The 23,426-nt window shown below is 37.4% G+C and overlaps 1 long non-coding RNA gene across 1 annotated transcript in view; it reads right to left on the reverse strand.

Moving 5' to 3' along the window:
• Nucleotides 1-330: 330 nt before the first annotated feature.
• LOC148125402 (uncharacterized) overlaps nt 331-23,426 on the reverse strand; it is a 68,192-nt gene continuing 45,096 nt past the window's right edge. Inside the window, exon 3 of the long non-coding RNA XR_015744056.1 lies at nt 331-1,082. This is a non-coding gene — a long non-coding RNA (uncharacterized LOC148125402). The remainder of the gene's footprint in view (nt 1,083-23,426) is intronic.

Consider the following 23,426-nt stretch of genomic DNA (forward strand, 5'->3'; position numbering starts at 1 on the left):
TATCATGAATTGCTTTTTCAGTGCCGTTGTAACTTCAAATGGTCACTAAATGAGCTGTTATAAATCGAAGATTACCTGTATTGTGCCTATAGGAAGAGCAGCAAATAGCCTGGATCTCAATCTCTGCTGCATTTTAAAATGAATATTTTGGATTCTATCTACTGGTTTTAAGACTTTTCTTCTTTCCCACTCTCCAGCCACTAGAGTGGAAAGCAACTTTACATTAGAAACTGCAAATAGTAGTAGTTACAGATGGAAAAGTGCAAAGATGGTGTTAGACCTTCAGTTGCTTTTACGCACAGTATGGTGACGGTAGCACAGCAGCTTAAATGCTGCTTTTAGTGTGTATTTATTTATTTATTTTTAACAGAACACCCTCATACAGTTTTCATGGGGGTTAGCAATTTATTTCCTTTCTTATGTTGAAAAGCTGAATGAAGAAGAGGATTTTCAATTCCTTAGGAACGGCAACAATAGAGCAGGACACTGATTGAGCCTTTCTTTTTCTCCACCTTTGTACTGGTCAACTGGACGGAGCAAAGATTGGCCAGTGATTTTCTCAGCATGTTCCCTGAATTTTAAGGCAGCATCTGAGAAGGCAATTGCTGGTCATTTTCAAACTGCTTTGGAGGATTTGGTAAGTGCAAGTGGTGGCATGAAAGGGCCCATTGTTTCCAAAAGAAGTTCACTTTAAAAAAAAGAAAAGAAAGAAAGAAAGAAAAAAAGCTAGGAGCTTTTCCTATGCTCATAATCTTAGACTGGCAAGACATGTAAAAAGTAGGGAATGAAGGAGAAAGATCTGTTCATACTGCTTCATACAAAGAAGCAGTAATTGAAAAGCTGGATATTTTTTTGCATTTTAGATGCAATCTTTCCTATTGTTTTGACTTGTACTGGTAATTAGGTTTTGCAGATGACAGAAAAGGCTCCCTGGACTTGGTTGGTCATTTCTTGCTGTGTTGTTCTTCCCAAGAACATGGATGCAGCATCCCAGTGGGTTAGTATCCAAGACAAATTTGTTCAAAGTGTTCTGGCTTTCAGATCTATACCTTGGGGATAGCAGTAAATGAGTGCTGTGTGTTCTGTTGGCAGAGAGAAATAAGATTTTTTTTTTTTTTTTAGTATTTGCAATGAGTGCTCCTCGGCTACTAATTAATCCTTTAAAAAAAAAGTTGAACAGCACCAAGTGTAGGATTACAAAAGCAGGTTTTTTAACCTGACATTCCAAAGATGTCTTAAGATCAGTGGTGGGATTCAAAAAAATTTACTACCGGTTCTGTGGGCATGGCTTGGTGGGCATGGCAGGGGAAGGATACTGTAAAATCTCCATTCCCTCCCCACCCCTGGGGGAAAGTTACCGCAAAATCCCATAGCCTCCCCACCCCACTAACCTGCTTTCCAGCTCCGTTCTCCTGTGAAGAGCAACCAAAGAAAACCCAACCGATCAGCTGGGAGTCGGGAGGCAGAGAATAGATGGGGCCAGGGCCAGTCAGAGGTGGTATTGGCCGATTCTCCGAACTACTCAAAATTTCCGCTACTGGTTCTCCGAACTACTCAAAATTTCTGCTACTGTTTTTTAAATTCCATTTTCAGCTCATCCACAAGTAATGCCATTGTAAAAAAAAAAATTAAACAACCACCCAATTGTTTTTGATCATTCTAATATAATTTCCAAAAGTCCCAAAGTCACCAAACAATCCAAATACACACAAGCTGTTTCATTTAACACTTTCTTCTTTTTTCACTTTCTCTTCTTGGAGTTACTATTTAGTTACAAAGCTCCAGTTAAAATGTATCTTTTAGAAGTCTTGTTATGATTTAACTTTAGATTCTTTAAAATTCCAAGCAGTCTCCTCCAGCCAAATCTTGCTCTTATTCTTTTCCTATCCCTTCCCACTTACAGCAAAAAAAAAGTTTTTTAAATGTTCAGAAATCTTTATTGTCCCTTTGGCATTTAATCCAGTTTAATTACCTGTTAGTGCCCAAGCGGATTTTTTGAATTTCTCATTCATCTGCTGTCAACGTAAGGAAGGAGAGTGAGAAAAAAAAACTTTCCCTTTTCACTTTCATTCGCTGCTTCTGAATCTTCTTTGGGAGCGATGTATTTTTTAAAATATTTAAATTCCAGGGTATCTCAGTTGTTGCTTCTTATCCCGGTCAGCCAAAACTTTCACTTCTTAACTTCCTCCTGCCCTTTCTTTTATGGCTGAGTGCTTCTTTGAGGTGGCCATTTCTGACCGCCATTCTTACCGCCTTCAGGAAAGGGAGTTTTGCCAGCTGGGGAGGGAAGATGTGGCTTCCCTCAACCCTGCTGGGGTCGCCTCCCTCTTCGCACACCTCTACGGGGTGGCTTAGGCCCGAAGCCAAGTGGCTTGGGATGCTCCAGCGGTGAGCCCAGGCAGAAACCATGCACGATCACGGATTCCTGCCTGCCACCAAAGCCCTGGGATAAAATACTCAGTGCAATTTAGGGAAATTTTTTTGAACAAAATAAATGAAATGAAATAAATGAGAGAATTGAATTAGGAAGGAATGGGAACATTTTAATTATACAATGTTTTAAAATATAAGTGAAATGGTGGGGGGAAGTAACTACGTAAAATCTATATGTGTTCCCATAGAAGCATGATACTTATTTGAAAAGTAATGTGTAAAATGTTTAAGATTTAAATGAATATTAATTTTAACGATAGAGTTGAACTGGAATGGATTGTTGTTTTAATTATGTTATACATTTATAATTTCTTCTTTTCTTAAAATATAGTGTGTAGCTTTAGAATGTACTAAGCAGAATCTGAATGAAAGTTATGTATTATATTAAGTGTTATAAATTTAGGGGAAAGATATAAAGGCATCATACTCCAATCAGTGATTACAGGAGAAATTTTGTTTTAATGAGAAAAGATAATAGACAGCTGAAACAGGACAGACAAAGGATATAAGTATAATGATTTTAAATTGAGATGAAATAAATAAAATAGAATTAAGAGAGTTAAAAGAGGGGAGAAGGTATATAGAAAATGTAGAATGGTAATAAGATATGGAACGGTATATAAAATGAGCATAAACTTGAATTTGTGTCTGTATGAAGAGATGTAACCCGCGATCAAGCTGCTTTCAAAAAAGATCTTTTATGTTTTTATGTTTTGTGTTTTGTTTGTTTATGTCTGTTTCTTAAAAATCAATAAAATTTTTGGAAAAAATAAAATAAAATTTCTGCTGCCACTTTTCCAAACTACTCAAAAATTCCTCTACCGGTTCTCTGAACTACTCAAAATTTCCGCTACTGGTTCTCCGAACTACTTAAAATTTCCACTGCCACTTCTCCAAACTATTCAAAATTTCCACTACCGGTTCTCCAAACTACTCAAAATTTCCACTACTGGTTCTCCAAACTACTCAAAATTTCTGCTACTGGTTCTTCGAACTACTCAAAATTTCTGCTACTGGTTCTTCGAACTACTCAAAATTTCCACTGCCGGTTCTCTGAACTACTCAAAATGTCTGTTACCGGTTCCCCAGAACTGGTCAGAACCTGCTGAATACCACCTCTGCTTAAGACATTACAGATTACATTACATTCTTCAGTTCTCATTAAGTCTGGAAGATTGGCTTTAGATGCATATATGCATAGGTGCATGTACATATATAGTATATACATCAAATCCCATCTCAAAGTTTAAGGTTACAAAGATAAGGTTTCTGAAATATATGTGCAGTTTAATGTTTCAATCATTTTTTTTTCCATTTTTTTATTATTTCTACATGCAACTTCCCCTTAAATTGTTCCTTGGATGCAACTCTATTCTCATTAATCTACATTTCTGCCCTTTGGTGGCCCTCACTTTGATTAATGTTTTCTGGCTTAGAAACCAGAAAACCTGAAGTGTTTCACCAAGTCTGTCTGAAAAGCAGGAGATAATTTATCCCTTTAAAGATCTTTCCTGAATTCACATATAAATTTTATGATCCTGGAAGTCATATTATCCACCCACAATGAGCACAATGGTTTTCATTCAAAAAGATCAAGATAATCGGGATGGGATTCAAAATTTTTAACAACCGGTTCTATGGACAAGGCTTAGGTGGTGGGCATGGCTTGGTGGTCATGTGATTAGGTGGACGTGGCTTAGTGGTCATGTTATTGGCTGGGCGTAGCCAACTCAATATCATCAAAGCCTGCATCTCTTCGCCTGGCCTCTCATGACTGTGAGGATGCTGCAACAGTCGTAAGTGTGAAAAATGGTCACAAGTCACTTTTTTCAGTGCCATTGTAACTTTGAATGGTCACTCCACACAAGAAAAGTACCAGCAAAGGAGGGGGAAAAACTCCAGAGATGTTCCTGAGACAGGAAGTCTAGTCTTGCCAAGAATGTAATAAGGGTTAACGGAGAGGCAGTTTCTGTAAGCAACACCAGAATGTTTCCTTCCTGCCTTCCTTACAGGATTAGGCCAGTAATTTCTTCTAACAACCAGTTCTCCAAACTGCTTAGAATGTTAACAACCGGTTCTAGAGAATAGGTGCGAACTGGTAGAATCCCACCCCTGAAGATAATCCTGGTATGAAGTGACGGAGAATTGTCAGTACTTATATCTATCTGGAAAAGAAGGTGCTGGTAGCCATGAAATTTTGCAGAATTTTTGGGAGATGTTTCCCTTGGGCAAGTAATCTTGTCTCATGTTCTGCATTTCAAGTGCCAGTTGATTTAGCATTTTGTTCAAAGGTAAAAAAAGAAACCCTGTAGCTTCATCATTTTGAAGAATCTATTTACGGTAACTTTATATGATCTGATTCCTTTTGCATATGACCTGAAAAATATACACTTCTAGCCTGATTCTTACATAAAATACAGTTGTTGCAGATTCTTACAATTGTTCCTACATGCACAGTAGACCAGGAAAGAAAGCTGGGCTAAAATTTGATAATAACTCATCTAAGATTATATTCAATTATTTCCAGTTAATATAAATTAACTGCATTAGCTCTTTTCTTTAAAAAAACAAAACAAAACCCCAATAGAATTAACCAATGGCCCCTGCAGCAAAGTACTCCACCAAAATGATGGGTCACAATGGACTATGCTATCACGTAAATACCACCATTATATATTAGAATCCTAACATTGGATCTAAGTATATAAATTGGTCATTTGTGTGATGACATCAGCAAATGTATAATTTGCTGCTTGTTATTTCTTCCTGAGAGTGTCCATGCTATTTGATGTGGGTTTTGGGTGAGGGGGTGGAAAACCTCAACTGATTTGGGTGGATTCTTCCAGACTGCAGTGCTTTCACTTCCAAATTCGTTAAAAGCAGCTTGCCTTCACTTCTACAACATTGCCATTCTGAGAAAAAAGAAGCAAAAGTAATTGCCCAACACTGATGCATCACAGCTGTTGTAGAAAAGAAAATATTCCTATACTACTGCATGCAAAAGGAAGGGTTTTTTTAAAAAATATCCATCCACTGCCATCCTTACTTCACATTACATTTATTCATCTGACCATCTGCAAAGACCTTTAGCAGTTTCTATGAAGACGGAACTGAATAATCATCAAGCAGCACTGTGAAATAGTGACTACGCTCAAGAAACTATTTTTGCCAATGGAGAAATTCCTCAGATCTCCAACATCTCATCCTTTCACCAAGTGTATTTCCAATGATTTCAAGTAGACCCCCTATGAGCTGGAAATAAATTAGCACCATTGTGTTTAGGATAATGAATTTAGTAGCTGGAACAGAAAAGTGTACAATAGCCCAAAACACACAGTTGTGGTTGATTAGTTAGAGAATGCTGACTCATGGATGAAGCAATCCACACTACCATTGGTTGTTGTAAGTATAAAGGGGGAGTTTCCCTTTCTCCCCCTTCTTTTTTGTGTGTGTTCTGTATACTGTTTGGGATTTATCTTGTGATTACTGTGTTCCACATTACTGTGTTTTTGAGTACCGTATGTTTTTCTGGATGATGACAAAGTCTGCTATAAATTTGAATATTAATTATATTTATATAAAAGACTACAAGTTTCTGTCAGTGTCTCTGACTTCATCTGGACGGCTGCTGTGCAATTCAATGACACATTGTTAAACGGGAATGATGCTAAGGGATTCTGTGTTTAGAGATTCCCCGTGACCTGCTGTGGTTTGGTTTGCAGTACAGAAATGCAACATGGAACAGAAGGATTGGCTAGAGAAAGATTGTTGTGCTCCAGAAGGGCATGCTAAGAACATGGAACAGCATGACCCAGATAGATTAACAAAGCTCTGTGAGATAGGATTCCTTTCCATGCAAGTCTTGTAAATGAACGTTATGCTCCATTAGGCACACAGTCAGCTCTTGCATTATATATTATTTTTGCCTTGCACGTTTGTGACAGCTCTGAAAGTTTGAGTTTTACTGCCCAAAAAAACTTCTGTTGTTTTTATAATGTCCCTCTTGTATAGCAGGTCTAGTTAACTAACTTGCTAGCTAGTTTTCTCCTTGCCTTGTTGCTGCCATATATAGTCCCGTTTACTTCTACAGATGACCAGCAATTATTTTTCTAACAGGCTGCTTCTGTTAGTGCATTACCTAACAAGGCACATAAGAGTTTTAAGCTTCCTAATGTTTTGAGTAATAATGATTTGGGCTGTGTGTAGGAGTTTTGTGTGTTAATGTTTGTTTTGTTTCTTTTGAATATTGAGTCAGTAGGGGAAAACTGGGTGGATGCCAATGAATCACTTGTGAAATAAGCATGTTCAGGATATCTAAATAAGTGTAATATGGAAGGTAGTATCTGCTGAGTTCAGTCAAAATGCCAGCTGTAGTTTCCTAATCATGGGTTGTTGATTTTTAGTGTATTCGCAAAACACACTGAACTCAATTCTCGGTAACCATAATGGGTAGATCAACATGTGATATAGCAGGGATGTCAAACTCGATTTCATTAAGGGCTGCATCAGGGTTGTGTTTGATCTCAGGGGGAATGGCCAGGGTGGGTGTGACCAGCTTGATGTAATTCATGTCAGGGGCGCCTGTGGCCCAAGCGTTCTGCCAATGAAAATGGGCTCCCACGTTCTGTTTTCAGCAGTGACAGCCTCCTGCAACCCTCTGCCAATGAAAACGGAGCCTCCTCAAGCTCCATTTTTGTGGGCAAAGGGCTGCAGGAGGCCATCACGGCCCTCTTGAGCTCCTTTTTCATTAGCAGAGGCACCATGGGCTGCACCTTTGTTGTTTCCAGGACGGCCCTGCAGGCCAGATCTAAGCACCCCGAGGGTCAGATTCAACCCATGGCGGAGGTGGTATTTAACCAGTTCACACCGGTTCACAAGAACCGGTAGTGGCGGTTTGGCATACGTTGCCAAAATGGTAGTGACTTCTGGCTGGCCATGCCCCTGATCCAGTTACCCAGTCACCATTGTGCGCTTGCCCCTCCCACCCAATGCTTGGTCACGCCACTCACCTGCCCAGTGCTCACCCCGCTCAGTCATTCTTCACCTCCTATGCAGCACACTGGGTCCTTGTGGCTTGCCTTTCTAACCTGCCTTCCCATGTGGTGCCTGTGCCCAAACTGAGCAGCCCTCATCTGCCTACTTGGAGGTAAGCCTGCGAGTCATGCTAGCCCCTCCCACACCATCCCCTGACCTTGCCAGGCCACGCCCACTGTCCCCGGGCTCAGCTGGCTGGCTAAGCCACCACACAGTGCTCTCCCAGCTCTCTCTACCATGTGGCAGCCGTGGCGCAGTGAGTGGCAGCAGAGGTGCCCCAAAAGGGAGGGCTGCTTTGCTTAGCCACATCTCCACCACCTGCCGCCGCTGCCCACCTCCACTGCCGCCTCCACCCACTGCCTCTGCCACTGCCTGCTTCCTTTCATCACCAGGGAGAAGCGAGTGGCTGTGGCGGCGGAGGTGCTCCGAAAGGGAGGGCAGGTGGATGTCCCGTGGCTGATCACTTTCTTTATTCTCCTGCCGCCCGCTGCTCTGGAGCTCGCCGGATCAGTTCATCCCAGACCAGGTATGTGTGTGTGTCATGAAAGAGAGTGTGGGGTGTGTGTGTGTGTGTGTGTGTGAGAGAGAGAGAGAGACAAGAAAGAAAAAGAAAGAGGAAGGAAGGAAGGAAGGAAGGAAGGAAGGAAGGAAGGAAGGAAGGAAGGAAGGAAGGAAGGAAGGAAGGAAAATAGGAAGGGGGAGAGTGTTTCTGTGTGTGTGGTGTGTATGAGAGAGGGGGGGAGAGAGAGACAAGAAAAGAAAGAGGAAGAAAGAGGAAGGGAGAGAAAGAAATAAAGAAAGAGAAAGAAAGAAAGAAAGAAAAAGAAATAGAAATAGAAAGAAAGAGCAAGAAAGAGAGGGGAAGGGAGAGAAAGAAAGAGAGAATGAAAGAAAGAAACAAGGAAAAAGAAATAGAAAGAAAGAAATAGGGAGGGACAGAGAGAAAAAACCCCCTACGCTATTATTTTTAATTGTTCCATCATTTATCATATATTAAAATTTTACACTGCCCCTACACCTAGAGTGATTTTACTGCCTTTCTTTTGCCCAGGTATTTTTCAGGGTTTACATGCATTCAATGTCTATAGTCCAGAGCATAAATACACATGTGTTTAACAGAGTTGAAAGGGACTATGGAGGTTTTCAAGTCCAACCCCCTGCTCAGGCAGGAAAACTGAGGATGCCAGAATAACACTTAGAAAGGGGGAACCCTATAACATTTCAGATACATGGCTGTCCAGTCTTTTCTTAAAAACTTACAGTGATTGAGCACCCAGAACTTCTGGAGACAAGCAGTTCCACTGGTTAATTGTTCTCACTGTCAGAAAGTTTCTCCTTAGTTTTAGGTTGCTTCTCTGTTTGTTCTGTTTCCATCCATTGCTTCTGGTGCTTTGGAAAACACATTCCCCCCACCCCCCGAGATGGTATTCAGCAGGTTCTGACCAGTTCTGGAGAACCTATAGAGGAAAGTTTGAGTAGTTCAGAGAACCGGCAAATACCACCTCTGACTGGAGATTTTACAGTATCCTTCCCCTGCCACACCCATCGAGTCATACCCACAGAACTGGTAGTAAAAAAAAATTGAATCCCATTACTTCCCCCCCTTCTTTCTGGCAGCCCTTTAAAAGCCCGTTGCCTATCACACTCTTGGGCAAAGCATGTGTGGCATTTCCTCTTTTCAAGGGTCCATGACAGTACATCTATAGTATGCAGATAATAAAGTGAGTGTAACAAGGAATGGTTGGGAGGGGAGGGGCCAGGTGAGGCACCCCTTGATGTGAGTGACATTGAGTTGGCCACGCCTACCCAGTCACATGACCACCAAGCATGCCCACCCAGTTACATGACCACCAAGCCATGCCCATAAAATAAGCCCCACCCACAGAACCAGTAAAAAATAGTAGTAAAATTTTTTGAATCCTACCATTGGCCCATAGGCCTTGACTTTGATACCCTTGTTCTATAGTATGCTATGCTGGCAAACCACATTGCTGAATTCAATCAAAAGGAGGATTGTTTCTATTTAGTTAATTAATCAAGCCTTGATAAACTGATTTGTGTTTAACAACAAGCCATAACCAATAGATTCATACATCATGCAAAGCCCAAACCAACCAGATCATTTACATACAAATCAGATGTATGTAAAGACAAAGCTACCTTACAAGGATGAGTTCATTCAAGAAAGAATTGCAGCCACTTATGGGAAACTGAAAGTAATGCTGTATGACATGTTTATTTTGCATATTGAATTATAAGATGCATACCTAAATATCCATTTTGAATGTCTCCTAAAATAAAATAGTACAGCCTTTAGGATATGTCTATGGATGGGTATTCATAATCAAGTAACACTATGTAATTAGCAAAATAGTGTGCCAGTTTTATGATCACCCAAGATTTAAAAAGTGAACATTTAAACATTATAAGAGTATTAATGAACTGCTGTATATATTCTAATAAATGATTTCTCCTCCTCCCCACACCACCCCAGGCAGACTTTTCATAGTACCTTGTAATGGAAAATAAATGCTGGAACAGCCAGATCTCAATCTGTTCCCATAAAAGTCAAATGTTTACAAAGCAACACGCTGAACCTTGAAGGTTATTGTAAAGTCTAAAAGGTTTTAATGAATATAATTGATTTGAAACATGCATATTACAATGTTCTTTGCCAGACTGAACTATCTTCTGAATATGTTCTAGGAGAAGAAGCTTTGATACCAACTACACAGATTGGAGACAAGCTGTCCCTCCCTTGACATGCCCCTTTCCCCAAGCCGTACTCAAAAAGGTAATGGAATCCATGCCCCGACCTCATGTCTTCTTGTGGCTTAGAATGCTGGCCAAGTTACATTTACAAAGGCAACTATCAAGCTCCTTAGATTGATGATTCAGTACACACATGCTTTGCCCAAAAGTGTGATAGGCAACAGGTTTTTAAGGGGCTGCCAGAAAGAAGGAGGAGCAGTGATGGGATTCAATTTTTTTTTACTACCAGTTCTGTGGGTATGACTTGATGGGTCTGGCAGGGGAAGGATACTGTACAATCTCCAGTCAGAGGTGGCATTTGTCAGTTCTCTGAACTACTCAAACTTTCCGCTATAGGTTCTCCAGAACTGATCAGACCCTGCTGAATACCATCTCGGTGGTGGGATATGTTTTCCAAAGAAGGCAGACAAGAAGCAATGGATGGAAACAGAACAAACAGAGAAGCAACCTAAAACTAAGGAGAAACTTTCTGACAATGAGAGCAATTAACCAGTGGAACTGCTTATTTCCAGAAGTTCTGGGTGCTTAATCACTGTAAGTTTTTAAGAAAAGATGGGTCATTTATCTGAAATGTTATAGGGCTCCCCCTTTCTAAGTGTTATTCTGGCATCCTCAGTTTTCCTGCCTGAGCAGGGGGTTGGACTTGAAAACCTCCATAGTCCCTTTCAACTCTGTTAAACACATGTGTATTTATGCTCTGGACTATAGACATTGAATGCATGTAAACCCTGAAAAATACCTGGGCAAAAGAAAGGGAGTAAAATCACTCTAGGTGTAGGGACAGTGTAAAATTTTAATATATGATAAATGATGGAACAATTAAAAGTAATAGCGTAGAGGTTTTTTCTCTCTCTGTCCCTCCCTATTTCTTTCTTTCTATTTCTTTTTCCTTGTTTCTTTCTTTCATTCTCTCTTTCTTTCTCTCCTTTCCCGTTTCTTTCTTGTTCTTTCTTTCTATTTCTCTTTATTTCTTTCTCTTCCTTCCTCTTTCTTTATTGCTCTTTCTTGCTCTTTCTTTTCTTGTCTCTCTCTCTCTCTCCCACACTCTCTCCCCCTTCCTATTTCTGTCTCTTTCTTTCTCTCCCTCTTTCTCCCCCTTCCTATTTCTGTCTCATTCTTTCTCTCTTTCTTTCTTTCTTTCTTTCTTCCTCTTTTTCTTTCTTGTCTCTCTCTCTCCCCTCTCTCATACACACCACACACACAGAAACACTCTCCCCTTCCTATTTTCCTTCCTTCCTTCCTTCCTTCCTTCCTTCCTTCCTTCCTTCCTTCCTTCCTTCCTTCCTTCCTTCCTTCCTTCCTTCTTTTTCTTTCTTCTCTCTCTCTCTCTCTCTCTCTCTCTCTCTCTCTCTCTCTCTCTCTCTCTCACACACACACACACACACCACACTCTCTCTCATGACACACATACCTGGTCTGGGATGAACTGATTCGGCAAGCTCCAGAGCAGGGGGCGGTGGGAAAATAAAGAAAGTGATCAGCCACGGGACATCCACCCACCTTCCCTTTCGGAGCACCTCCACTGCCACAGCCACTCACTTCTCCCAGGTAACGAAAGGAAGCAGGCGGCGGCAGAGGCAGCGGGCGGAGGCGGTGGTGGGTAGTGGAGACGCGGCTAAGGGAAGCAGCCCTCCCTTTTGGGGCACCTCCTCTACGCGTTGCAGAATACCTTATGCCACCAGACTTGAAATTCTAGACCTAGAAAACCTAGAACATCGGTCCGATCTAAGTATAGTATATAAAATCATACATTGCAATGTCCTACTTGTCAATGAATAGTTCACCTTCAACCAAAACAATACAAGAGCACACAATAGATACAAACTCAAGGTTAATCGCACCAAACTTGCTTGCAGAAAATACGACTTCAGCAACAGAGTGGTCAATGTCTGAACACTCTACCTGACTGTGGTTTCTTCCCCAAACCCCAAAAACTTTAACCTTAGACTTTCTACTATTGACTTCACCCCTTTCTTAAAAGGTCTGTAGAAGACGTGCATAAGCGCACCAATGTGCCTACCATCCCTGTCCTATTGTTTCTTTTATTTTTCTTATATGTATCCATGTATTCATAATTATGTTTTTGACAAACCAAATAAAATAAATAAATAAATAGAACGCAACGGTAAAAGAAAAAAATATAGCCTTGTGATACAAGCTTTCTCATAATTTTCATCAAGAGAAGTGGGTTTGGGAACATATATTAGTTATATGTTATATATATTTGTTACACATGTATGCGTGTGAATGTATGTGTGTATATATGTATGAGTGTATGATGTATGTATATGTGTGTGTGTGTTTTATATATTTATATGTATATATGTCTCTGTGTGTATATGTATGGTGGTGTGTGTCTCTCTCTCTCTTCCTCCCCCACTCCTTCCCTCCCTGCTTCCTTCTCTCTCTCACGCACACAATATAACTTAAGCATACTTCTCAAAATTGTTTCTACAATGTCTATGGAGATTCCCAGTCATCCAGATCATGGTTGTACCAAAGATGTTTTTTCCCCCTTAAAGGCAACTAAATTTGAAATTCCTTGAAGACCTTTCACTTCTCATCTAAGAAACTTCTTCACTTCTGATTAAATCCTTCCATTCTCCATCTTTCAGTCAGAACTGAAGAAGCTTCTTGGATGAAAAGCAAAAATGTCTTCAAGGAAAAAAAATGTCCATTGTCTTTTGAAAAAAGCTCCTTTCCTTCTACAATATTTTTACTTATTTATGTTTTTTAAATGTACTATTTATAGGCTGCAGTTTCAGTACTATTATGTTACCAATTGCTGGTATAATATAATTAGCCAATTAAATATGAAGTACAAATATTTCTTACACAAACAAGAATTTTCTCTTAAGCAAGTGATTAAGAGAAAATCTTATTTTTGTAAAAATATTTGTACTTTGTATTTAATTAACTAATTATACCTGAAACTGTCAAGACTTCTTGTCCAGAGGCTTCTGTGCTGGGTGTGTGCATGTGTATGTAAGCCTTTGTAGTAAAAGTTTGGAAGTCTTGGAGTTTTTTTCCTAGGAGTTTTTTTGGATTAATTCAACTTAGTCTGTTTGCTTTGGTCTACTGCTTAATAGTTTTTCTTGCGACTATCTATCTTCTACTAAATGCATCACTTGGAAATATCTTTTAGGATGAACCATTTTAAAAACAAATACCTTATGCAGGTCATACAGGAACGTATTCCCCAACAGACACTCCAAGCTGCAATAAGTTAAATGTGACACAAGTTTTTCACTGCTGTTTCTCTTCTTTAATGCACGTGCACACACACACACACATACACATATATATGCATTAAATATACTGTACATACTGTATATATTACTGGTGGGATTTGTACTGTGTTTAACAGTTCCTTGCTTTACGTAGTAATTTTTCTTAAAGTTTAAAAATACAAAGATAAATATTTAAAAAATGCAGGGAGAAAAAAGGGGGAAAGGAAAAAAATATAAAGAAAAATATATATGACTTCCCCTTTCATCAAGACATGAACAAACAAATTTAGAAGCTTATCGCCTTCTCTAAAATTTCAATCAAAAATGTCTTCATTTCATATCTCATCTAGCAATATATATTCTCTTCTTTTTACTCAGAACAGCTTATTTTCTGCAACAATATGTTTAAGATCATCAGACATCAACATCTTCCTATCCCAAGTTAATGGGAAAGACTTGATAGGTGGGTAAAAATGGCAAATTCAGCCTGAACATCTGGCTAACTGTGCGATGAATCATAATAATTATTAACATGATATTATATGTTACTAATGAAATTAGTCTGTGACTAATTAAATTATATCCTTAGGTATGCACATACCTAGATATTTAATGAATTTAGTATAAATATGGAATTAATATTCCTTAATGATTCTTCCACCAGCATCAATTTCATTTTAGACCCTTCAACAGAATATCCTGCTATTTTATTTAAAGTATTTGTCATTTGCTAACATTGGAATACTAGTGTGAAATTTAGAAATGAAGAAGAATTTATTTTTTCTACAAATAAAATAAATTTGTATTCAACAGAATTAGATACAAGTCCACAAATATTCCTAGACCTAGACTGTCTGGTAGCATAAACTATGGGTTCCATGCAGATATTAAAAACAGGCTGGAAATGGTCATCCTTTTTCCTTTAAATAATGGGAAGTAGCAGAGAACATTACATTAATTTTTACTCTCCATATAAACAATTCATCTCTTGATTTATTTTATGAATTCCCAAGAAGTCCTAACCTATTTAGTTCAGTCAACATGAACTTTTTATATATTTTGTCAAAGGTTTTTCTAGCTTCTAATGATAAAATTATGAACTGACCTTTTTTCAAGTAGTCTATTAAGTGTACAATTAACCTAATTTATCTGCTGTTTGCCTAATTTTTACAAATCTGCTTGATCATTCCTAATAACAAAGGATACTACTTGCTGCAATCTATTTGCTAACACTACTGTTAAGATCTTTGTATCAACATTAATCAGAAATTGGATGATAATTAGCACAAGGTCTTTACCTGTTCTGGTATAATAATACAAACTGATTACATGCCACTGATAAAATTCCCTTATCAAATATCTCATCATTCAATTGACAAACTTTTGGTATCAAAAGATCTATAAATATTTCATATGGCTCTATAGAGAACCCATACAATCTTGGTGTTTTACCACTTGCTATTTTAAAATATCTTCCTCAGGTAATTTTATGTAAACAGGCCTCTATATCTTCTGTGATATATATCCTTTGGTTCTCTATATAATTCACCTCTTCTCCTTTTTGAACATTTTATCTTTTTCCCTTCTAATAATTGGAACTATTGCCCTACCTTTCTTTTGTTTTAAGTGAATAGTGATTTCTCTGTTTCTCAGAGTCTCTGTTATAACCACATTAGATGAATTATGTCTGGTGTGGTATTATAGTATTTAGTTCATATTTCTTTTTTGGTGTTTTTCTGTACAAAGTAATAGATGGATATGTAACCATTTGTGCCAATAACCTTTCAGTTTCATCTTTCAAATTATTTTCCCTTTTATTTTTAATCTTACTTTTGCATGATGCATGAGCAATAATTGGATTTTGATGTAGGTTGAAATGTGAAAGATTTATAAGGAAATTTATACCAGTTATTAGAATGAATTTGAATAATTATTTTGCTTATTAATAGTAAATAATTTATAAGATAAAACCGTATGACTATCCAATGGTATGCTTATTAACAGTTAATAATGAAGAAGGAAGGGAAACATTTCAATTGTTCTCAAAGATTGATAGATATTGAAAAGAAATGTGAAAGATTTACAAGGTTCATACCAGTACTAGAATGATTTTAACTATTTTATTTATTAATGTTTATATATATGTATTGTTTTTACTATGTTTTTAGAATTTTTCTTTTTACATTTTCAAGGGGAAGTACCAAGCAGAGTCTGAATGATGAGATCTACATGATATAAAACAGATATTAGAAATTTGAATGTTATAATTCTAGAATGCACAAATTCAATGTTTAATGAGATTTCATATGATAATAACAATAAGATTTAAAGGTGTTGCACTTTGATTGGCAATCATAGGGGGAATTTTGATTCTTAAGAATGTTGGAAGAGAACGTATGAAATTGTAAACAAGACAGACGAAAGTATAAGTACAATGAATAAAAAGATATAGAAATTTAGGTAAAAAAATACAATTGAATAAGAAGAAAATGAGATAACCATAAAAGAAAATTAAGAGAAGTAAAAGGAGAAATAGTGAGAAGTTGGAAAAAAAGTAATAAGATATGAAGTTGAATACATAAGATGAATATGCATATGAAATTCTGTCTGTATGGAAATGTGATAACCCGGAACGATGCTATACTCAAATAAGATATTTTATTTGTTTTGTTAAAACTCAATAAAACTTTATTTTAAAAAAATGCACCTTGCCTCCTCTGTACACCATGGCTCCATTTTCTATTTCATGCATTCTGGTTACATATTTCTTTTCTGTAGGATGCTACTGCCAAATATTTAGCATTGGGAAGCTTCTATTATATTTCTGATTTTAAAAAATCTGTGAAATTATTGAAGACTGCTAGAACATGTTGCTTGCATTCCCAAACTTTGTTTATTTCCCTTAAGATCATTCCATCTGTTGTACTCAGCTGCTCAACAAATTTTTCCGTATTTTACAGTTTTAACTTTGGCAAGGATTATTTTTTCCCCTCTGCCTTTCCAGCCTTAAAGCAATGGCTACAGTTCCAACAGCATTTGGTTCAAATGGAAAAGTAAGATCCATTTATCAACTGTTTTACTGAAATTTAGTCTCTTTTCTTTATGCATTGTTCTTCTGTAATAGAATTAATGCTGTTTCTTGGCTTCTCATTTTGAAATCAAGAATTCCAAGATTAAAATGTTCCTTAAACCTAGTTTAGCACTAAGTGCTCAACATAGCTAAGTGGTATTCTTATTTAGGACTCATTCCCTTGGATCTATCAAGAGATTTAAAAGTAATCTGAATGTGATTGTTATCTGTATTATAAGGGAAGAGATAAGTCAAGCATGAATGAATGCTGAGTGAATATGGATTGAACACAAAACTAGGTGGCTATATGAAAGACTTGGTTTGAAATAGTTTAATCATGAGTGAGAATGAGTGAGGCTGGAATAGAAAACAAATTTATGAGGGAAGAGTGAACAATTTGAGAGAAAGAAGAAAACCAAGAGACCAGAGGAACAAAACCATTAACAATTTATATCCTCACGCAGAGAGCCCCCACCCCAATCCTAGCAAAGGACTGGAAGAAAGAGTCAGATCTTTTAAGGTACATTTAATAAAAGCAAAGTCAGGGTTATTCAGATCCCTTGGGAGGATACTATTCTAGAATGAAGATGTTATAATAGAGAAGGCATCCATTCCATTTCCTCTTAAATATTTAGGACCAGAGCATGCCAGTTCTGTATCATCTTACTGACAAAAAATGCACAAATAATGGGGTCAATAGAAGTGGAAATTTGTAGCTCTGAGTTGAAGTGTAGGTTTCTGCTCTCTGAGCTTGGTGGTTTCAATACCAAACTAGATAATATCATCAGTCAAGAAAAGCACCATGCTAAGAGAGCACCAAGAACCCCATGGAAACAGTGGGAGAAAGACAACTTCTCAAATAATTATGTCCTATGCCAATGCCTAGGACTTTGGAAACAATAACCAGTACCTGGAAGCCTACTGAAATCCAAGTAACTTACATAGCAAATGTGGTACTTAGGTACTGCAGCATGTTTCTAATGACATGCTGCCACCCCATTTTAGTCCACCTGAAGCTTCCTAGTGGTTTTCAAGAGGAGTTCCATGTTGAGAGTATTGAAGTACTATATTGCACATACAAGGTGACCAGGGGATGAGTAGCTTCTAAGGGCCTCCCAATCAGAGGTGGTATTCAGCAGGTTCTGACCAGTTCTGGAGAACCGGTGGCAGAAATTTTGAGTAGTTTGGAGAACTGGCAAAGACCACCTCTGACTGTCCCTGCCCCCATCTATTCTTTGCCTCTCAAGTACCAGATGATTGGCTGGGTCTTCTTTTGTTGCTCTGCATAGGAGAACAGTCTAGAAAGCAGGTTAGTGGGGTAGGGAGGGAATGGGATTTTGCAATGGGGAGGGAATGGGGATTTTGCAGTGACCTTCCCCTGGAGTGGGGTGGGAATGGAGATTTTATAGTATACTTCCCCTGCCATGCCCACCAAGCCACACCCACCAAGCCATACTATGCCCACCAAGCCACGCCCACATAACAGGTAGTAAAAAAGTTTGAATCCCACCACTGCTCCCAATCCAGGAATAAACATATATTTGGAACATAGAACAAATCTGTGGAAGGATACAGCTTGGATACAGCTACCATCTGCTCTTTGAGCAGGAGCGGAAAGTCCAAAAAACACACACCCTGAACTGCACACTAATCCTATCTGGAGAAGTGTGAATCTTCTTAAAAATTAAAGATGGAGATTCCCATTACCTAGAAGATAGTCTCATTTTTAAGGAGCCACTTGCTGTTGTGGTAGTGTGGGCAGGGCAGGAAGAGGTAGGCTACTTCTTGCTTTGGTCATCTACTTGTCCTTGTGCATTGTTAGTTGCTTCCTGTTAGTCATTCCAAGGCTCATTTTGTGACATTTTGATGTCTCAATGTTACTATTGGTGGGTTAGGCTTTTTGTTCTTGTTGCTCTTGTGTTCTTGTTGCCTTTGTACAAATATATTTTCATTCATTTATATCAATATCAAAAAGGGAATCCAGCATTAATTTATTTTATCAGCATTTTTGAATGAGTATTCTGGACTTAGAATTGAGCTTTCAGTTTAAGAATTGGTAGAATCCCAAGATATGATCTATGAAGAAATATATTGGAGATTCCTTCTCCTTCATTTGTTTAGTGGTAGAGTTTTAACTTCAATTATTATGACGGCTAAAAAGGAGCACGACTGGGTGTAACTAATATTTAGAGAGAGAAAAAGAAGTGTTGAGACAAGTGGGAATTGAATAAGAGAAACAGGATCTACCAGTATGATTAGCCTACTTGCTTAGCTGGTTTGACTTCTCTGGGGGAAAAAAAACTGTCAGATGATCTGGCAAGAGTTCTAGGATAGTTGTGCCTGGTTAACCCATCTCAAAGGGAATGAATCATCACTTTGCAACTGTGGTTTGATTGTGCAAAAGTGCTTTGTTTCCTTTGACATTCAGTTTTTCTTTCTTAAAAAGGATTATTCTCCCCAAAGAATGCGTGGAAAGTAGATTAAGGAAAATGGATGTGGAAGCTGTTTGGAACCGAGTGATTAAAAATTATGTAACAACATCCTAAAGATTCTGCTAATAGCAATAATCAAAAGGATGCAATGGAAATAAATTGTTTTGGAAACAGATGGTGAGAACTAACAAGGAACTCAAAAAGTATGTGAAATTAAAAAAAACATAAAGCATGAAATTCTGAAGCATTCTGAAGAGAGAAATTGTTGGAAGGAGCGTTTTAGATATTGATATGAGAATGATAGTCATATGCAAAGAGTAGAATTGAAGCAAATTCTATAAATATTAATATCCATGGGGAAAAATTGAATATTAATACAACATTGAAAAATAGTAACTCTGAAGATGTAATTGTGGAAATATTAAAGTGTGAATTTAGTTTGTTACAGTTTAGCTGGGCAACTAATCTGTGCATGAGACTGCATCTGTGTTTGATGACTAGAAGTGTCTGTATTTTTCCACTATTTTCCACTATCAAAAAGGGTGAGGTAGTAACCCGGAATGCAAAAACTACAGAGTGATTGTTAAGGGTGTCTTTGAAAGTGTTGGGCAGAGAGTTCTGATTGAGAGAATGCCTGAAGTGACAATATGTAAAACATGGCAACCCAGTTTTATCCTGAGTAAGTCTTCAGCAGGTCATCAAGAAATGAATGAACATGAAAAGAAAATTTATTATACATTTATTCATTTAAAGAAAGCATCTCATAAAAATGAATAAGCTTGAATGATAGAATATTTTGTTTGAATGTGAGCTGAAAGTTTATACCTGCTAAATAGTATTAGAACATAATATGATGAAAGAAAATATGCATGAAAATAAGTGGAAGGTTTAGCAAGTGAATATGGAGTAAGACAAAGAAGTTCATGGCCCTTGATTGCATAAAAGTATAAGAAGTATTAGTGGTGATGTTAGAGATCAGTTGACTGGAAATGATAATATGCATGTACTTCTGTTATATTGCTGGCAGAGAACGCGAATAAATTGGACTGAATGTCAGATAGGTTGTATAATCCAACAAGGAGCATGGATTTGAAAACTAATGTATTAAAATGCAAGATTATATTTGACAGAGAAAATGGCATAGATAATTGCAAGTTACATATAACTGGCAAAAATAACTTCTGGAGCATCTAGATGAATTTGGCAGAATGTTTACTAAAGTTGGGAAGATGAATAAGGTGATTTAAAAATCTGTGAATATTAAAGGAAAGTTAGGAGATATCATCTATGGACCACTCAAAAGACATGCCCAAAGGTCAAACAGAAAGAAACCACAGCCCAGATGATACAACATTCCTTCTTTACCTTCCAACTATTCTCTAACACCCAGATAAGCAGGCATATAAAAAGAAACTGATAACAATGTGACAGTCACATAGAGAACCACACTCAACAGCATAGCCATCCAATTATTATAAAAAATTGGCTACAACAGGCAATTATATAGTGCACTTCCTTTCTCCAACAGCACAACATTGAAGATGTTACCTTAGTAGTTAATGAAATGTCTACAAATGAAGGCTAATCTAAGAGAACCTCAACAAGCCAATATGTCAGTCTTGGGCTGTTTATATTCCCTATCATTATAATCCCAATCTTTTCTTTAAACTGAGATTATTCAATAGAAAATTTCTTTCCTTTAGAGGTGGTGATAATTAAATTGTTATGTTTGTTAAAATATCTGAAATTCAGATCTTTCTGTTGACTGGAATCCTCTTATGGGCTTTTTGTGTAAAAATAAAAAATGAACTTGTGATTTATAGTTTTGATAATTACATGGGATGCATTTTAGAATGAAGAGTAGCATGATGAGAGAGGTTAAAATACATTTGTAACAACTGCTGTTACAAAGTTATTTGTATCTTTTTTGTTTTCTATTTTTTAACTTTTTTCTTTTCTTGTACTTTTTATTTTTCTTTCATTTTCTTTTTTTTCTTCCTTACTTTTTACTAGTTTGCATTAGTTTGTATCTTCTTATTTAAAAGTTTTCATAAAAATTATATAGAAAAATGAAATTGAAATCTTTTTTAAAAGATCACTACTGTTTGTTTGGTAATAAAAGCAGAATAATTTTATAAAGTTAGTAAATGGGCATATAAGGATAGTCATTAATTTAGAATATCAATTATGTTCATTGAAAAATTATGATTAGTGCAAAGTCATGTCTTTCCTAATGTGAAATTATTCAGTTCTAATTATTTTTATCGCTTTTAATAACTTACAGACAATATTTCTTTGCATATATATGAACCTTAATCAAGCTAAGTCACTTGACAGAAATGTACAGTATGTCCATTATTTTCTTTCACCTGGGAAACTAACATTAAACTTTACTCTTTCATTAGAGATGTAATTAACCAATTTCTCCTTGTAGCTGATTGCAAATTTTTTGATGAAATTCTGGTAGCTTTTTACATTGACTATTCTTGATGCTTCAATTCTACCCTTAAAATAAGAAATCCTTAAATGTCATGTCAGTTATGTTGATTCAAGATGTTCTGGCTTTTTGGCCAACAAACACACAATTTTTTCTTATCACATTAAACTTTTCTGAAATGTCTTCATATCACATTATGTAGTGTAGCAAAGTGTTGACCAACCTCTTGACACTTGCTTTAGTTTTGTCAAGTTCTGTTTGCAAATTTAAACAAGGCTGACATAAATAGCTGTCAACGCTTACTTATTACAGCAATACACCCCAACACAAGCATTTGGTTATATACAGTACATGGAAAGTACTACAGTCTTTTCACCAAACTATTTCTTTCTTTCATTGTTTCCTGGTTAGTTAACAAAATTTAAACATATCACTCTAGATATTATTACTAGGTTGCCAGAAAAGAACAGCTGGAGAATGATAACCCCCATTTGTTTTATGGCCTTGACCTAACAAAGTAAACTAAATGGAACAATAAAAGAGTTCATTTTTATACTGTATTTTTCCTATCTTAAAAAGCAAAACCATAAATATTTATTTCTATAAATCTAACAGATTATAAAACAAGAGAAACAAATGATAACCGATTATGGTATTCTGTGAAAAAAAGTATATTTATAGGATAGAAACACAGAGTATGCTCAATTATATCCTAAGCCAAAATTAATATTAACTATAAGCCATAGATAACAAGTCCAAATTCAGACAATAATGGTTTGCTGATTAACTCTTATATAACTGTTATTTTGACCACCCATTCCAGCTATCTTTATGATAACTGGATATTCACTCTATTTAATGGATCAGACCTGAAAATACTCTCTACAGGAAGGCTAACTTAGCTTAACTAAACTCAGCTGAAGTTTATTGTTATTATTAACCAGCATTAACCAGGCTAAAGCTACATTTATTGAGGTTGGCTATCTTCCAAGTCTAATTATACTCTACCCGCTTCTCCTTCTTATAGTTCAGTAAATGTACAATGCGTCTGTCCAAGCCACTTCTGAATGTTATCTAACTGTACTGAATTAAATAATGCTTCAGATCCTTTTGTCTAGGCAATGACTTCTGCACATCTCCAGCATGGTCCATACTGGTAAATCAATACTTATTTTCCCTTAAAAAGATAATAACAGTAATATAATGTTTGGGTGTCCAGATGTTTCAAAAGTACAATAGACAGTTGGAAAGAATGCTGAAACTTCCATTTGGTATATTGAATGTATGGATTTTACACACTGAATTGCCTTTACCCAGTAGATTGATATTTCATCTGTATTAGGACTCTTGTCCCCTTTAAGAGGAGGCAATCTTGAAGCCTCTAGCATGAGACCTAGACCAATTAAAATCATGAAACTCTCTAGTATAAACATATATAGACAAAATAAAAATATGCTCATGTAGTGTCTACATCAGGGGTGGGCTGCTACGGGTTCATCCGTGTTCAGGAGAACCCGTAGCTAATGTTATGGCCGGTTCAGAGAACCACCAAATCCCACCCCTGGATGGCCCTGCCCACCCCTCCTCTCTCAGGAGTCTCCACGTGACCCATTTTGGATGAAAGGTAAGTGCAGGGCCCGCATGAAAGCTTGGGGAGGGTGACACATGGGCATCCTGGAGGCTCTGGAAGGCCAGAAACAGGCCTGGGGGACACCATTTTCACCCTCCCAGAGGCTTGAGGAAAGTCTCCAGAGCCTGGGGAAGGCAAACACTGCCTCCCCCACCCCACTGTTGTGCAGAAGGCCAACTAGGCCATAAAACACAATCCACCATGGCCACGCCCACCTAACAACCAGGCAGAGAACCTATTGCTGAAATTTTTGAAGCCCACCCCAGTCTACATTTACTTACTCCCTGACAGAAGAGGTTTAGGGAACAAATTGCCTGTTTGCCAATATCATTGAAATGGGAAGCTCGCATTCAGAAAAAAAAAGATATCATAATAGGTGATGTAAATT

The sequence above is a fragment of the Pseudonaja textilis genome, chromosome 6 (assembly GCF_049901715.1).
Source record: "Pseudonaja textilis isolate UNSWEBS1 chromosome 6, rPseTex1.2, whole genome shotgun sequence".
Classification (NCBI taxonomy): domain Eukaryota; kingdom Metazoa; phylum Chordata; class Lepidosauria; order Squamata; family Elapidae; genus Pseudonaja; species Pseudonaja textilis.